At 33.3% G+C, this 14,225-nt stretch overlaps 1 protein-coding gene across 1 annotated transcript in view; it reads right to left on the reverse strand.

Moving 5' to 3' along the window:
- Positions 1-13,227, reverse strand: part of LOC126763775 (serine-rich adhesin for platelets) — a 399,576-nt gene extending 386,349 nt beyond the window's left edge. The window contains exons 1-2 of the mRNA XM_050481555.1: positions 13,071-13,227; positions 50-622 (exon numbers count right to left, since the gene is read on the reverse strand). The gene's annotated coding sequence lies outside the window, so the exon portion shown is untranslated. The remainder of the gene's footprint in view (positions 1-49; positions 623-13,070) is intronic.
- Between the last annotated feature and the right edge of the window lie 998 nt (positions 13,228-14,225).

Consider the following 14,225-nt stretch of genomic DNA (forward strand, 5'->3'; position numbering starts at 1 on the left):
ATGATATAATAAATAATATTTATGTAGTAAAATTAAAATAATCACTTACAGCTTCTTTATAAAAATCTCGCTACTCTCCACTTCTCTGTTGTGCTCCGTGCTCGCCAATATACAAGTTTACGCTCAATCAAACTGCGAGCATTTGTTGACACACTGTTTCAGGATTATTGCTTTTGCACTTTAAATTATATCAATTGATTTTATTAAGCAATTTCACTGCTTGACTTTAACTTCACGCTTTTTTCTATATTTCACTTATTTTTCACTTATTGTTTTGCTAACTTTTATTTGAAATTATCGATATTTTTCTCATAAACTGATTAAAAAACTTAATTTTTTTAACTTTTTAAGACTTCTTTCTTCAATGACCCTTAGGCACTCACTAAACTGTAATTGAACTGCGGTATATGTGTATGTATTTATGTATTTTTGTATGTCTTTATGCTTCGTGCACTTTGCGGGTTTCCTATTTCACTCTTTTATTCACTTCCGTTGTGTTTGGTTGTAATTTTTCTTGTAAATAAAACTTGACTTTCAATTTCACTAGAATAATTTCGCTTACTTTTTTCTTTTTACCATGCTTTTTTTGTTGTTTAGTCGATTTTAGTATTTAGTTTATGCTCTGTAATAAAAAATAATAAATTTTGCATATTAATTATTATTTAAAAGTAATGATCTTACAATATTTCAGAAGAAAAAAATTATATTTAACTGAATTATATGTGTTCATTATGTCTACAATGACTACATAGAGAGCCAAAATACGTTAAATACTTTGAAACAGTATAGCTGGCATCAAAAATGCAACTAATTTAAAATTTAAAGAAATTTAAAGAATAACGCGAAAGTTTGGAGTTGCGATAGCACAATATTCTCCCTCTGTAAAGTGGAGTAACCAAAAAAGAGTATATAGCGACAGAAAAGCTACCCTAAACCAATAATATGAGAGAGCCTATAGCAAGCTCCCTAATATAAAGTTTCAGAAAACGATTTGTAGTGACTGAGGGACTATCTTAAAAATATATATACTAAATTTCGGGATCCCTAGGATTTTTCATTATTAGTATTTGGTCCGTTGGAGTTTTTAGAATCTGTTTAGTGAAGGAATATTAAGTGAATTAGAGTCATCGCTAGTACAACAAATGATATGATAAAATGGGATGTAAAGAATCGGGAAAGAGTTGCATTGTCTACTGCCAATCCTCTTCACACTCATTCTACTAAATCAGTTCCTGAATATGGGATAGTTGACAATAATTTAATAATAATTGTAGTTCCTCAGAAGTATATTTGGCATAAGTAACTAATAATCCGCGAAAAGCGAGCAAAAAACCTTTATGCTGAGTGTTTCATGAAAATCTTGTTACAGATTAAGCATTTTAGAACAAGCAGAACGCAATATATTATTATATAAGAGAAGTTCATTTTAATATTTTTCCTTATTTCAGGCCTTCTGAGACAAAAAGATCGAAAGTCCACAAGAATTATCTTTTATTTAAAGCTTTCTTTGTTATTCATTTAATTTTAACATAATAATTTTATTTAAGTTTCTACAAACTGTTTCTTAAATATATGATAATTGCCTAAACAGATTTTAATAAATATGCCAAGAAAAATTATCAGCGTGACGAGTTAAAACATATACAAAAATTATATCCACGCCCATCTGTTTGTCTGTCTGTATATACGTGAATTAGTCCTTCAGTTTTTGATATAACGGTCTGATATTTTCTCTCCATGAGGCTGCTCATATGTCGGAATCGCCATTGGAAAAGACTTACGGTGATTCAGTTTTATCAAACACATAAGCCAACGAGGCACACAAAGCCTTCACAGACGGTTGAGAGATCGTTGAAGACATACCTCGTTCTGGACGACCTTTGACCTCTTCAACTGAAGAAAACATTAAAAAAAGTGAAGGATATGGTGCTTGAAAATCGTCAAGAAAGTGTTATAGAGATGGCTAGAGAGCTCGAACTCTCTCGCGAGTCTGTTCAAATGATTTTGGTGGATATTTTGGGTATGAAACTCGTTCTTGCTCGACTCGTCGCGATAAAGCTGAATTTTTTTCAAAAATAGCACCGTACAAAAGGTTCCCATTAATGTACTGTCGATGCTTTGATGCAAACAAGTGCAATCATCGAAATAGAGGAGAAAAATTCCGGTTCCACGATATTAATTTGGAGATCATTATTACTCGTCGAAAATGATTGTGACAATTCATGGATTTACACGATGATAAGGCACCATCGTATCGAGCCGTGATTGTGACCGAATTAAAAGCTTAAAACGCAATGAATACCATCGATGGATTTAATGAATTTAATGTGCAAACAAGTCAGCAATCAAAAAGTTCGAAAAATAGTATAAGGAGAAAAACTTTCGACAAAATAAATATTGATGAATAATAAAATATTTTACAATTTCCGGTTATTTTTTTGTCACAATGCAGTATATGTTCACGATATTTGGCACGAATTATTTTTCAAGGCATAGCTACAATCAGCGAATAAATTGTTCGGATCGGACTATCATAGCCTCTTCATAGGTGCCATTCAAACCAACTAATCAAAAGCAAGTTCTTGTATGAAAAGCTTTTTTATTGGAAAACTTATCTTCACGAAATTTGGCGTAGATTATTGTCCAAAACAGCGCTATAATATTTGAACATATTGTTCAGATTGGATCACCATAGAATTAGCTGCCATAGAAACTTGTCGGTCAATATCAAGTCCTTGTATGGAAAACTTTTTCATTTGACAAGATATCTTCACCAAATTTGGCACGCTTATTACTAAAATAATAATGTAACCTCCACAGAAATTGTTCAGATCGCAACACTATAGCACTATAGCTGTCATATTAATTGATCCAGGAAAATATAGATAAAGATCATTGTACAATGTACATGCTTTAAAGGTCTTCGGTGCCGCCGAAGTTAAACTTTTATTTTATTTTTTTTATTTTTATTTTTTTATTTTATTTTATTTTATTTTATTTTATTTTATTTTATTTTATTTTATTTTATTTTATTTTATTTTATTTTATTTTATTTTATTTTATTTTTTTTATCTTATTTTATTTTATTTTATTTTATTTTATTTTATTTTATTTTATTTTATTTTATTTTATTTTATTTTATTTTATTTTATTTTATTTTATTTTATTTTATTTTATTTTATTTTATTTTATTTTATTTTATTTTATTTTATTTTATTTTATTTTATTTTATTTTATTTTATTTTATTTTATTTTATTTTATTTTATTTTATTTTATTTTGTTTTATTTTATTTTATTTTATTTTATTTTATTTTATTTTATTTTATTTTATTTTTTTTTTTTTTTTTTTTTTTTTTATTTTATTTTATTTTATTTTATTTTATTTTATTTTATTTTATTTTATTTTATTTTATTTTATTTTATTTTATTTTATTTTATTTTATTTCATTTCATTTCATTTTACTTTATTTTATTTTTTTTTTTTGTTTTTATTCATTTTATTTTTTTTTTTTTTTTCTTTTTTAAAATAAATAATACGTAATCAATTATCTCGGTATATTGTTTTTACTTTTCAAATTAGGTTTTTACCTTACTTTCACTACTCGAGCTTATTTCTCTAAATTATTATTCATTTCAACTTTCATTAAAATAAATAATTAGTTAATTACCTGCATACAGGCATGCAAGTACTCATATTTTTCCACTAATGAGTGCAATTATCCCCCCAAGGATTTTTCAACATTTTTCTAAGCCTTTGCTTGCTCATACATTTATTTATTTATTTTTGCAACAAAGCTTTACTTGCCAGCTTTCTTGGCACTTTCAAATGTTCAAAACACTAAAATAAATTAATACTCAAACTTCCAATATACAATATTTTTATGCACTCATTTAGCGGCAATTTTCTGATATTTTCCACATTTTAAATGCTTTTGGCAAAAGTAAATCTCCGGCTCATAAAAAGTTTTCCAATTTTCACTTTCCCAACGCGCCAGCAGCAAAGCTTGATTAGCACATAAAAAATCAATTAGCGGCAGAAAATTTGAGCCACAACAAAATATTCAACACAAAATAACGGTTTGCAGCAAAAATATTAAAATAAACTGTTATTGAGCGAAAAGTTGGCAACGAACATAAATTAACACCCAGAAGCGGCCAAATGACTTTATCGGTCAAATAAAATGTTTGAGCAATAATTTAAAGGCAATTAACTAATTTAGCGAAAATTATGCCGCAAAGCCGGTGTGCAAAATGATTAATCACCTTGTGGGAACATTTCAAACAATTTTATTTCATTTATTTGACTTGGCGCGCACGCGAGCAGCGCCGTCGACAATTTGTAAATTTCACTCTTGTTGTTGTGTTTGTTGCTGGCATTTAATGCACATTCAATTAACAAATTAATTACGCACATTTGAACACTGGAAATTTTAAGCACGCACAATTAATATTTCACTGCGTTTTTTTTTGTTGTTGTTTCTTTAACATTTTTTTGTTGCATGCAACTTAACACATTGCAAGAAAACGCATTGCAACGAGCTCACAAACGGTGCGTAATTGCTTGCCCATGAATGCCTGAGACACTATTGTTTGCCATAAGCGATTTGCCATTGGCGATTGCCGTGCGCCGATTGACGGCCGCGACTTGGGCGCTTGGCGTTGGGAGATACTTCGATTGTAAATTGGCCGCCGGCGTTCAACGACCGCAACGCAGGTATTTTCACATTTAGACGCAACTTTTTTGATTGTGATGTTTTTTAGCCGCACAATTAGCAGCTGCCGGCAAATGGCATTCGTCGACCGAAATAGGCGCACATTTGAAAGGCGCATAAAAATAGCCGTGCGACAAAATATCCGCCGTTGACCGACCGGCACGTCAGTGAAGGCTCCGTTTTTTTTGGTTTCAGTTAGTTCCGGGTTAATTAGACACAACAATGTGCGTATACTTATTGATAGCTGTTCCAAATGGTTCGCTGAATATAATGGTGCGGAGATTGCTTTTGGTTTTTTAGAATCTAAAGTAGTTTTCTTGGTCTAGAATATACTACTCTACGGGCTCGTCATCAGTTTATAAGAGAAAAATATCGAAAACTGATATCGTCCTTTCGTCGTTCTAAGACATTTCTTTGATGTATAGATGCTCCGAAATCTATCTGGCCTTCTGTGTTTACTTAATTCCAAATTTTTATGATGGATTAAATTTTCGTAAACCATCTGATCTCTAATGATCCCTTGATACTCTTTGATTTCTGGAAACCCCTTACGGACTCCTATGCCTACTTATTCTCCATTTTATATGGAAGAATATCCGAAATCCCTCTGATCTCCCGAAAATGTTTTATGTTGCAATATTTTGAATCCCCAACCCCGAAAATATTTTTTCGCAAATTTAATGCAATTATTAAAATTTTATAAATTTAACAAAGAGAAAATGTTTGAGAATCCCCAAATCTCGAAAATGAATGTAATGATATTACAAACTTCGTCGGAAATCCATATTTTTCATTATTTTTACCAAATTCTGTAAATTCCATAAAACCCCAAAAAGTTTAATGTTGCAATTAATGAATCCCGAAATCCCAAAAGTGCATTCATTAACACTGTGCAAATTTAAAAAGTCAAATATTTTTGTTTTTTTATTTTAATCTAGGTTTTAAGTTTTTTCTTTAAATACCGAAATCCTGAAAATTTTTAATGTTGCAATATTATTAGTCCCGAAATTTAAAATATGCGATACATGTATTTTTAATACACAAATTTAAAAAAATAAAATATTTGATTAATTTTAAAATTTTTTGAGAAATACCGAAATTCCCAAAAAATATAGAGTTGTAATTTTACTAGCCCCGAAATCCCGAAACTACATGTGCTCAAAATATACAAGTTTAAAAATCAAATATTGGATTAATTCAACATTTTTTATAAAAAATCCCGAAATCCCGAAAATGTTTAATCTTGGTAATCCCGAAATCCCGAAAAAAATTTTCGCAAATTTTGTGAAATTATTAAAATTGAATATGCATTGAAAATGCTTACACCATAATGTTTTAAATACGAGAATTCATGTTAAATATAAGTATATGTAAGTACTTCATTTGTTCATGCGACACATTATTTATTTCTTTTCGATCACATTTACTTAGTCATAGGTCAACCGTAATAAGTACACAATACAACAACAATAATAGAAAACTGATTGAGCTGCAATATATGTATGTACATGGGTATTATATACTCATATGTATGTACATGTGAAAATATATGTACTCTATGTGTAAATATGAAAATATATGTATGTACATAAACCCATCACACACCAACAGGCAACAAGTGCATACACCATAATGTAAATGTTGCAGCTTGTGAAAGTCGCAAACACCAACAGCAACACAACAATATACTACAGACAGTCATTAGTGCAGCGGAATGACGAAGTAAAAGAGGAAAACGGCAGAAAAAAAACTTAAATTGGCGATTTTGTCAACGCACAATGAACTTGATCGAACGGTAAATGTGTTGTGGCACGAAACGTGTGAGGGTAGTGGCACGCATGATGGTCACGCATAATAGCAAAAAAAGAAAGAAGTAAAGAACAAGCAAGTGCAAAGAAAATAAGAAATGCAGTCAAGAGGCTCAACAAACGAGCCTTTATACATACATACATACAAATTTACATGTATGTGTTTGTGCTGTAAAAACATATGTATGTATGTTGCAACGTTGTAGGCAATAGAAAAAAACGTGTCCCGCGGAAAGCAACAACAAAACTGTGACCAGCGCTTTTTATGCGCATCCATGGATGCTGCTCATCCAACGGCATATGCTGGGCTGTGCATACACACACATTTACAAACGCTCCGCACAATTGGGCGCACAGCGAAAACCAAAAACGAAAACAACAGCCTACCCGAGGCTGTAACTACATTAATTTACAGTTACTTGCAGCAAGTGGCCAGCACTTGCCGCGAGTGTGTGGCGTAAATAACAGTGAAATGCAACGCAAAAAGCGTAAAAGAAATCAAAACATGATTCTTGAATAAGCAGTAAAAAAATAAATTATAATAAACAAGTTCAGAACTTTGGCTGTGTACACAGTGACTTTGGACATCAAAGATTGTCGGAATGGAGATCGATAAATGTGTCGAAATGAGGAAGACAAATTTTTTTGGCGAAACCATACTATTTGTATACAGTGGCTTTGGTCATCAAAAATTATCGAAATAGAGATCGATAAATTTATCGAAATGAGGCAGACAAATTTTTTTGGCGAAATCATACTATTTGTATACAGTGGCTTTGGTCATCAAAAATTATCGAAATTAATATCGATAACTTAGTCTGTTGTGGTTTTGGCGAAGTCATACTATTTACAGGAGCTTTTGTAGTAAAAATTCTCGAAAAGCTGATCGATAAATTAATCGAAATGAGAAACGATAACTTTGTCTCTTGGTGCTTCTTGAAACAATTCTATTTTTACACTGTGACTTTGGACATCAAAGATTGTCGGAATGGAGATCGATAAATGTGTCGAAATGAAGATAGGGAATTTTTTTGGTTGGTTCCTCGGCGTCACCATACTACTTATTTGTATACAGTGGCTTAGGTCATCAAAAATGATGATCGATAAATTTACCGAAATGAGATAGAATTTTTTTTGTTGGTTCTTCGACAAGGCCATACTACTTGTACATGGGGGTATATGTCATAAAAAGTTATCGAAATTAATATCGATAAATATGTCGAATGGGAAAGACAAATTTGTCTGTTGCAGCTTCGGTGAGACCATACTATTTTGACACAGTGACGATGGTCATCAAAAATTATCGAAATTAATATCGATAACTTTGTCTATTGGTGCTTTTGGTGGAATCGTACTATTTATATAGTATATAGAACTCATCATTTCATCGAATGCGATTATATATAGAGGCCAAATTCTCGAAATAATGATCGATAAATTTATTCTTCGGCGGAGCCATACTATTTGCACTCAATAGCTTTGGTCATCAAAAATTATCTAAAAGAGTACCATTAACTTCGTCTGTTGGTTCTTCGGTGGAGACATACTATTTTTACATAGTGGTTTTGGTCATAAAAAATTTACGAAATTAATATCGATAAATTTATCGAAATTAATATCGGTACTATTTGTATAAAGTGGCTTTGGTCAATAAAATTATCGAAATTAAAATCGACAACTTTGTCCGATAGTGCTTCAGTAAAACCATTATATTTGTACACGGTGGCATTGGTCCTCATAAATTATAGAAATATGGATCGATATGAACTTATTACAATTTTTAAATTTAAAGAATCTGTGCGGATTTTTGACATGATACATGTGTATTGCTATTATATAGGAGTTTTGGGTAACACAACGGACCGGCGTTTTAAGCTGTCCAAGTGAGATCACTGTTAAGATCGACCTCATAACCTGAAATAACCTATGTATTGGTTACTACAAGCGCCGTTACATCAACAATACCTCCGAGAACCCACTTCTATATTTGATTAGACATATTTGGATCACCCTATTGGCGATAGTTTTAGTGTGAATACTTGAGTTTAACCCAATTGCGTCGTAACAAATACGAGGTTTTCGATCTAAATTCACTTTTTATGCATGGAGCTCGTTATAAAGTTTTTAAACCTGTGTTTTTATGAATATTTACAAGCCGATAGTTCGTTGACAGTTGTAAAACCAGTTCAAAGTAGTCAAGTAGATATATGACGACCAACTTTCGAGCTTATCGTAGCCATACGACTTTGAAACATAAATATAACTTGTGAAGTACGTCAAAAGATCCGTTGATTCTAATCCAAAGCTTACAAATATAACACTAACCTATAAAACTACACCCATAAACACCCTTTAAAACTAGAAGTCACTTATTAATTATACTATACAACTATTCTACACTATGCCACAATTCAAATACTGCTCATTTTTTAAGGCTCGGGAAGACGAAAGAAAGACTGTCCGGTTTTTGTCTCGTATCCAGTTTCAAGCTGATCTCTGAACCATAAAGTTCACAACTAGAGTTTCAAAATCGATTTCTTACACATCTTTCTTAAGAAATTTTTTAGATCGGGCTACTATAGCATATGTACATATGTATGTATATGTAGCTGCCATACAAACTGATCGTTCGAAATCAAGTTCTTGTATGAAAAACTTTTTTTGGAAAGGGTAAAAGCTTCGAAACAGCCGAAGTTAACGGCTTCTGCTGATTTTTAATTAAAATTAAATTGATTCTTGCTATTTAATTTCATTTTATTTCAATTTCAATTCATTTTACATAATTTAATTCAATTTCTTTCCGTTTCCACCGCTCCGCCGCCCTTACAAATCAGTCGCGGATTGTACGGCGAATTGGCAATTTTTTTCGCTTTCTGCAAATTTCTCGCAATCAAGTGGCTACACACGTACACATACATACATACGTACACTTAATTTCGCGCTTCTTGCTTTCTTCTTTTTGCTTGGGCTATTCCGCATTGCTTTGCGATAAATTCGATTTGTTTGTGATTTTTTTCAAACTTTTTTTTTTCTTTTTTTGCTTTGCGGCGCTAATGCTGTTGTTATTGTTGTTATTAATTTGCCGGAATTTTTACTGTTACTGCACTGCCGCTGCTACCTTGTTGCTGTTGTTTTTGTTATGACTTGTATTACTTATGTTTGCCGTTGTTGTTATTATTTTTGTTGTTGCTGCTGCTTTCACGCTTGTCCACACACATCGATATGTGTACGTAAGTGAATGGTGAACGGAAAGTGGTTAGCGGTGATTTTTTTCCTTTTCCTTTATTTTGCTTTTTTGTGCATTTTTCTGCATCGCTACGCGCTATAGCAGCACAACAACGACAACAACAAAACCGAGACACAAGTCACTTGCTAAATCGACGGCAACAACATCAACATGCAACATCATCAACGACAGCAACAACAGCAACGCAAACTGCCGCATAGCAGCAGAGAAATTTTTTTAATGGATTTATCAATGCGCGTCCCGGTCTCGGTTTCGTCGCGGTCGCGGTCACCGGTGTCGTGTGGCAGTCTGGCCGGATCTGTTGCTATTGCGAATGTTTATCGCAGTGGAAAAAGTTGCCAATAAGAAAAGTGTTTGCCATTACTGATGCTGTGGCTCCTTATTGTGGCTTTGACTAATGTTGCAAGCAAGACGTAAGTATAAATCCATTGATACACACCGTCCTAGCGATGCGTTGTATATTATTCACCGGTTTCTGAGCAATACTTGTGATTTTCAAATAAAGATTTTTTATATAGATTCGTGTTTCAACTCTAAATTGAGATTTGATCTATGCTGCATGATCAGTAAGCGCTTAAGATCGTTATTTTTAAGGGTTGTGAATAACCTCTATAAGCATGGACATACACCACAATTCAACCGTCAAGAAATGCTATTAGTTTTCAATATTCTAAAAAAACCACAGATCAATCAGGAATATTTTCCCAGCATACCTCAAAAAAATAACAGCCAAAATAAAGTCTTTAAAAAGTCAAATACAAAAACCAGTGCAGCAAAAACCTACACTTTTGGGTTTAGAACCACGCTTAGCAAAGTCAAGCACTAAACATTCTTATGAAATAAGTTTCATGACCTACTCCAATATACTTAAACCCTTCCGAAAGCAGTAAAATTTTCCGAATGGCAGGAAATTAAATCAATTTTTCAGGAATATTTTCAGCAGATTGCAGTAACTGATCAAGATCACCGAACATTAGAAAATAGCTGCCAGGAATAACTACAAAAGTTACAAGAATTTCAAAACAATTTGCTTGCCGTAAGCAGTCCAGGTTTATCATTGTCTGCGAACACTTCATAAAATAGTACAATAAAGGCTATCCATCTAATAACTTGAGCAAATATACCACAAAATGGTGAACGACAATAGCAAAATTTTCTCTATATTAGTTTCCATAATTCCAGTATTTCTAATTATTATGACTTAGATCGAAAAATTCTCATTTTCCAATTCTCTATCACTTTTAGAGTTTTTTTCTTGAAAAAATATTATTATTAAAAATTTATAAAATTTATTTATTTTATTCGACAACTTTTAGAGGGTATTCAAGCTAAAGACGAGTTTCCTAAACAAAACCCAAACTCTATAAGTCAGAGCCTCGGACGATGACAACATCTGATGAGTCGACGTTACGAGTTTTCGAGAGAAAGGCTGATCGCGGCTGCAGAAGATTTATGGCCGTTTGCACATTGGCAACGGCGTATAACGCAGTTGATGGAACGGTGAGCTGTGCGAGATATACGACGATATCGACATAGTTCAGCGAATTAAGAGACAGATTAAAGAAGGAAGAGGAAGACCTCCACCCGTTGGAGAGATCAGTTGGAGAAAGACCTGGCTGCACATGGTATATCGAATTGGCGCGCTGTTGTTAACTCGGCTATAACCGCGTAAGCGGTGTCTACGATAATAAAGAAGAAGATATATTTGCGCCTTGCTCCAATAAAACATATTCTTATTATTGAAGTTTGAAGTAAATTCGATATAGTTAAAGTTGGGTATTCGCGAACGATGGACAATTCACCAAATAAAATTTATAATAATTAAAATTGGGTGCTGTGATATTAGTTATTCGGGTACTTGCCAACATATTTTTTAGGCTAAAAGGTTAAACATCAAAAACGTAAAGCGAAATTAAATACTAAACGGACTTTATCAAGTTAAGAATAACATCTGATCGGATCCGTTCATAAACTGCGCGCGCCAAACGTTTCAATTGTGTTTTTTTTTTTTTTGTAAATTGGTATAACCTTCTTTTACATTCGTGAGAGTTTTTATCACCAAAAGAATATTAGTGTGTGGTTTGTCTGGCTATTTTTGTCATGGTTTTTTGTGTTTCCAATGGAGTCATGGCCACATAATCGTTGACAATGTTCCAGAACTGTTTTGTAGAGTCAACTTCATCACGAACACAAGTATTCAGTGCAGGACCTTCATCGAAAACATTCCTCAGACGCGTTGTCTATCTACCGCTATTAATGAAAATACCATCAAAAAAGTTGAAGAATCAGTGGTTGAAAATCATCGTTCAGGCATCAAGAAATAGAAGAGAATCTTAACAACGCTTACCGATCGACTCAACATATTTTAGTTAATGTTTTGGGTATGAAGCGAATTAATGCTGGACTCATACCAAAAAAGCTGGGTACGTTTTTGCGACTAGAGGTAAAAGTAGAGGCTAAAGAGATGCTTGCCAACAGAGCTGTAAACCCAGATTCATCAAACGCATTGTTACTGTTAGCGAGTCGTGGGTTTATAAATATGTCGAACTGTCCAATAATATAGTGAATGGCACTAGAAAATTTAGCACAAGCCTAAAATTCAAAACTCGCTGAACGCACTGAGTGTCATGACAGTTGAGGCTTATAAAAAGTGTATGGAAATGGCTTTCGCATGGTTGAATTGTTTCAGCAGCCAATTTCAACGGCGATAAAAAATGTACTTTCTTGGTCCGAGTCCGAGTTATATTTGATCATATGCTATACTAGAACTCACACATGATCTTCAGATATCAACAAAAAAAATCATATTAAATTCCATATTTTTTAAAGATTTGATGGCAAAAGAGAGAAATACACACTAAAAAAATAAAATTTGAGTATTTTTTTATTTTTTTTTTTAATTTTTTTTCATGGATAATTATTATTATTATTATGTTGTCATTATGAATTTTTAATTTTTTTAATTTTTGTTTTTTACTTTTTAACATTCTTTTTCAATATTTTTTTAAATTTAAAATTTTTTTTTTCATTTATATGCATATATATTTATAATTTTTTTGTTCTTTATCATTTTTTATTTCTTTAAAATTTTTATTTTCTTTTTTCACACATTCATTTATTACACAATTTGGTGAATTTTTGTTTGTTTCGTACTTAAAAGCTTTCGGCTCAAACTTCACTTCAATTCCCACTCTTCCCTCCACTTTACATCACAACAAATACTAAAAAATCACTTAATGACACAATAAATAATGCGAATTAATATAGCTATAAAAAATACAATTTCCATTACACACACATACAGGTTCGTTATGCTGAGCACCGCAGAAATTTGTTTAAAACGCGAAATTCATTAAAACGAAATTGTGTCAAAAACAAAGCACAGAAAATTAACAAAAACAAAACGCACAACGTTTCGACATATTTTGAACGCAAAAAATATATGTATATATTTAAACGAATTGCATATACTATATACAAAAAAAGAGTAGTGAATATTTGTTAAATGTAAGCGAACGACGAACGCGTGTTGCACGCGCAACATACCAAACTCTAACTGCGCGCGGCGACCAAACAAAACTCAGCTCAAACGCTGACAGCGTGTTAGTACGGGCACTGCTCACCAACACCAGCAACAGCTGCTTGAAGCGCGCCGCACACTGCACACCGCGCGCCGCCCTATGACCAAGCGATAATGTTGGCTAGCTGGTTTGCTTGCGCTGTTACTGGACAACGGGCCAACAAAACGTATGGGAATGTATGCATGTGTGTGCGCGTAAAAGTCAGCGACAGCGACTCTACGCTTGCCGAGACATTTAAGCAGCTTAAGAAACGAGTTAACTAGCAGCCGGTTGCTAGCGCGCTAGCCGTATATGAGCGGAGCGCCGTCAGCGCACCGGCCGTGTCTGAAGGAGACCACAAAGCATGAGTGTGAAAATTCAATTTAATAGCGCAGCAAGAAAATAAACAAACTTAAAAATAGAAAATATAAATAAATAGACACATTTCGTTGTGAAAGCGTTGCGGCGCGGCATGTCGTGCACAGTGAAGAGGCGCGCCGCGTTGCGTTGCGAGCAGCGCGTTCGACGGCGCGCGTCTAACAAAACTTGAATGAAAAGGCGCTCTGCGCGCTGTTTGAGCGCCGCTTGAGTGACTTTTGTTGAGTGTAAGTTGGAGTATTTGCTGCGCACTGTAAGCTGCTCAGCGCGTTGAGCGCGCGTAAGTTGCGGCGTTTGGTGCTCGATTAACTCGTTAGCGGCCCATAAAGAGCGGCTTACAAATCAGCGTTGCGCTGTGTTGCTTGTTGTTTCTATTGCTTTGTGACTTTTATTTGTATATTTGCTGCGCCTTTTTATAGTTATTGCGTTTTTATGTTATCAAATGCTGCGCGTTTATGCTGCGTTTTTGATTTTTATTGCATTTGGAAAGCATTTCAGAGCGCGTTGCCTATGATGGCG

The sequence above is a fragment of the Bactrocera neohumeralis genome, chromosome 6, assembly GCF_024586455.1.
Source record: "Bactrocera neohumeralis isolate Rockhampton chromosome 6, APGP_CSIRO_Bneo_wtdbg2-racon-allhic-juicebox.fasta_v2, whole genome shotgun sequence".
NCBI lineage: Eukaryota > Metazoa > Arthropoda > Insecta > Diptera > Tephritidae > Bactrocera > Bactrocera neohumeralis.